This window comes from Atta cephalotes (assembly GCF_000143395.1).
Source record: "Atta cephalotes unplaced genomic scaffold scaffold00002, whole genome shotgun sequence".
Classification (NCBI taxonomy): Eukaryota; Metazoa; Arthropoda; class Insecta; order Hymenoptera; family Formicidae; genus Atta; species Atta cephalotes.
Genome location: NW_012130066.1, coordinates 12,302,209 through 12,307,222, shown reverse-complemented (window position 1 = coordinate 12,307,222; position 5,014 = coordinate 12,302,209). Strand labels below are relative to the sequence as shown.

Here is a 5,014-nt window from a genome sequence, read left to right as displayed (position 1 = left end):
GGTACACACCTGCCTATATACAATGTTTTATATACTTGTCCAGTTCAAGTCTTTTTTAATTTTTAATAGAGCACATATTACATGAAAATATTAAATGACATGGATTTCTGCACTCCGAATAGTATTTGCCATGTATGGTTGCATGAGATTTGATAACATGTTCACGAATGGTGTACATGTGTTCGATGTCCGCTAATCTCATCATATACGATGTATATAAAATTGACGAAGCATCTGTTGTATAATAAAACTATCGCGCACTGTTTCGTCAGTACGTTCAGTGCCATTGCTTCCTCAGGATACACTATTTTGTTCTTAGTGTCTTCACTCTGATCCTCACTCTGATTACTATTATAGCCGCTATCCTCCGATAATACATCCTCATCCATTATCCATTATTGCCTCAAAATTCACATCTTCGAATACTTCGTCGATATCCATCAGGTCTTCTTTTGGTATATTATTCTTTTGGTATATGAACAATATTTGTGCACTATATTTTCCATTAATTATTCAGTATATTATACAATACTTTAAGAAAGCTTGCTTCTAAATTATACACTTCTAAAATCAAATTCATACTGTAATCCTTCTCTTCAACCGGAGTAGATATTATTTTTTCTAATTTTTTGAAGGAATGTTTCAAAATTATATTCTCATAAATATAAGAAATTTTAAAATTCTAGAATTTCACTTAAAGTATTTCACTTAAAGTGTTTCAATTCCTTTTGTATATGTATATACGTATATACGTATATCATATAAATATCGTATAAAAATATAATAACTAATTTTTAATAGCAGCCAGATGTCGGCGCTCAAAATCAATCATTTCTATCGCGATCAATCTTTACTTATCTTAGACATGCTTTTACCCTTATAAAAATTTATGACAACTTACTATTTATACAATTCTATCGAATATTACTTACACTTCTATTAACCTCGAAACATATTGCAAAAAACATGTTCGATGTCATGTCCTCTCCTAAAAAAGAATAAACGATCGAGGCATTTTTATAAAGGGAGGGAGACATTGTATTTCAATATCATCATTTTCGATAGCAGCCAGATATTGGCACTTAATCGATTAATTATGAAACTTGGTCATATTTATTTAAAATAATTAATAATAAAAAAATTAATAAATGTTGTTTCTAGAAAAATTACATTACGCCATATCTTAGCCGAAAAACGGTTGGAGCATATATCGGCGAATATCTTTTATAACATTTTTCCCATACCTAATATTTGTTTTTTGTATTGTTTTTGTTCATGGCAATTCCCTTTTTATGATGTTTTTTGTTGTCTTGTACGACTGCAGTCCCCAAAATCTGTCTTACTGCCACTCCGCAAACATCATAGCCCCTCCTCCTTCCTCAATATCGAAGAATCCCTCGTGCCCTGCATTCCCTTTGGAGCTCCCGAGTTAGATCTCTCTCTATTACATTACTTATATAATAATAGTTATATAATAATAGTTTTTAAATTAGTAACGATTAAAGTTTACTAATCACGGAGCTGACAATTCGCGCACTCAGGCTTGATGATATATGATGATATATGAAGTGGTGAAGATGTATCACGAAGCTCCTCTCAGCTACTTCAAGATTATCAAATATTATTTATATTATTTTAAAATATTGTTCTTGCTTTTATATGAAATCTATTTGTATCATTGTGTACACATAATTAATATCGAAGCGTAACAAAATATCAATTTAACAGTGAGATATTATGACATGTCAAAATGTCAATTCATAGTCATGTTCATGTGCTTTGTATGCACGACAAATATTTTTGTAATAAATAGACAAACTATTTTTAATGTAAAAAATATCAAATATACAAAAACGGTATATTTCATTAACAGAAAATGTTATTAGGCATCAAGATTCAGTACGATCGCATAGGACATATCTCGGTTTACAATTTGGTTTTTTATGTATATTCTGTATATGACGTAAAAACGTTATAAATTAAATTTTACAAAAAATAAAATAATTCATGCTTCGCTTATAAAGTAATGCATATTTTAATTAACTCTTTGTGATCACCTGGGTCCAGGGAATTCCAAAAAGGTGTGACGCTTTATATTTTTAAAATGAGTCTTTTTTTTAAGCGAGAACTTAAATTGTCATTTATTCAAAGTTTAAAATATCTTTTTGAACCTTCAACCGCATATTGTTCCTTCGCAATATTTTAAATATGTTAAAATTAAAAACTTTGAAAAGCTGCATTTCTATATTCTACAATGTTTAAAGTATGTTCAGTAATTTTTATGATTTTAAAAAACAACTTGCTATAAGTACGGCAATCAATTAAAGTTGGGATTTGCTCTTTGTGTGACCAACATAAAATTCTCATGAAATGTGATCACAAAAGATTAATAAGTAAAAATTGTGTGTATCGATTTATTGTCTCTCTATGAATTTTATTGACATATATATGTGTCTTATTGAAATTTATATTAATTTTTATATTTTTTACTTTTTTCAACATCTTATTAGGATAATAAGAAATATGTATGCCAGAGTAATTTGATATAAGTGCATTAAGATTAGTTAAATTAGTATTTTATATATTGTATTTTAAGCCTTGCTTTATTAACACATTCGATTCTTTTTAATGAAGAATCGAATTCTTTCTAATAGTTTATCTACTTATTACAAAAATATTTACCTGCATACAAAGCACACGAATATTGTTTGAATTTATTTTAATACATGTAATATCTCACTATTAAATTATTACTTTATATGCTTCGATATTAATTATGAGTACACAATGTACAAATAGATTTCATATAAAAGCAAGAACAATTACTTAATAAAAATATCATTGCATATATGTATGATAATCTTAAAATTGTTGAGAGGGCTCTCGTGATATCTTCACTATCTTCACTACTTGTCATATATCATCATGCCTGATGATGTACGGAGCGTGCAAAATGTCAGCTCCGTGATTAATAAATTTTAATCGCTACTAATTTAAAAACTATTATAGCTCCGACGTTATAATAATTTTTGATATTAGATAATTTTCCAAATTACTTCAAGAATCTGTAATTAGCAGGTGCGTTAGATCTGAAACATCCTCTATGTACGAATCAATATATTAATCATATGTGTATATGTCGGTTATTTTATAAATATAATACCTTCACTAGCAGATATTACATTTATAAAATATATTATGATATATCGATCAATTTTATAAATGTAATGCTAGAAAAGATATTACATTTATTAAATAACATATTAACCAATATGTTGATGCAACACACGATACATACACAATATATCTTTCAAAGAATATGAAACAGTATGAATGGGCAAATATTTATTAGTGCAATATAACAATAATTTTATAATAAATAGTACAATATAAACTTATAATTAATAAGCGTTGCTATACAAATAATATCAATATAAGATAAATAAAACTATAAAATAAAAGTGTAATTTATAATAAGAATCGCTTATTATATTTTTTATTTTGATAATACGATTAAATTCAGTACATATATAAAAAAAATGAATCAATTATTTCTTCAGCATATACAATATTCTAACTATTAAATTTGACAATGCTCAATTTTACACTTTCCAGTTAATAATCTCTAATTAACAATAAGTGACAATTTTATCGCAATAATACACAAATCAATATATAACACTGTGAAACACTGATTTTATCTTTGGCTTGCGAAATATCATTTTCGAAGTATTTTTTGATGCTGAAAACGATGCCTCAAAATTTGCCTATCACGTCAATTTTCTGAGAAAATTGGAATGATATAGGTGAAAATTGACAATTTTGGTCTTTTATAATGATATTGTGGTTAAGAAAATTTTATTTTATGTACATTCTTTCTATCTTAAAGTGCTATTTTTTATCTTCAAAATGGATTTTTTTTTTCTGTACGATATTTTATGATTAAGTTACGTTTGAAGTTTATCACTGTTTCTGAAGTTTATTCGAAAAAGCTTATTTGAGCTACCATTTAAAAAATTTTAAAAATTAAAAATAAAAAAAATAATAAAAATAAAACAAAAATTAAAAATTAACAATAAAAATAATAAAAAAATTAAATAAAGAAAATATATATAAAAGGAGGGTAACAAAAATCCCACGTGGGGCACTCCGGAAACACATATTGCGGCTGAATGATCTTCTAGCGATTGTCATGCTAATCGGAATGTCTAAAGGTGCATTCATATGCAAGCGTTACGCATCAAGCAGCAAAAGCAGCAATCAATCAGTTGGACGATACGGCCAGTGATGTAAAAATTGCTTCATTGATTGATTGCTGCTTCAGCTGTTTGACGCTTGATATTTGCATGTGAATGTACCTTAATGCCTACTGCACACTGGATGCAATAAATGATAAGCGACGAGCGATTTGCAATGAAAGCTTTACTTTGCGTCATCGTGTGAGGAAAAGCAGAGCTTTTATTGGATATCATTGTTTATTGTTCATCGCGTCCAGTGTGCGATAAGCATAAGAAACATAAATCAAAATATGATACTTGCTAACTACATGTGATCAAGAGATATGGTATTGTCTCGCGCTAAGTGAATGTGCAACGCGACAGCGCGATAGCGTATGCCTAACTTCAAATCCATTATTAAATCAACTTGGTCATAAAAAACGTGCAGAAACCAAAGAATTTATTTTAAAGATAGCACTTTAAAATATAATGTAAACAAAATTGGCAAAATAAAATTTCCTTAACTGCAATACCATTCTAAATATGGCCAAAATTGTCATTTTTGGTCTATATTATCCCATTTTGCTCGAAAATGTGATGTGATAAAATTTTTCTGAATACGGATTCAAATTCAGCGGCTAAAAATCTTCGAGAAATAACATCATTCACATGCCAAAGACAAAAAAAGTCAAATTTTGTTCCTCAATGTAATACAACAAAGCAAACATCGAATATCTACTTGGGATATCTTGGCATTTTGTATTTTGGTAAGCTTGGTCCTGTCTCTCTCTCTCTCT

At 28.3% G+C, this 5,014-nt stretch overlaps 1 protein-coding gene across 1 annotated transcript in view; it reads right to left on the bottom strand.

The window, feature by feature from the left end:
- Positions 1 to 5,014, bottom strand: part of LOC105622176 (glutamate-gated chloride channel) — a 419,590-nt gene that overhangs the window by 180,997 nt on the left and 233,579 nt on the right. The gene's annotated exons all lie outside the window — the stretch shown is intronic.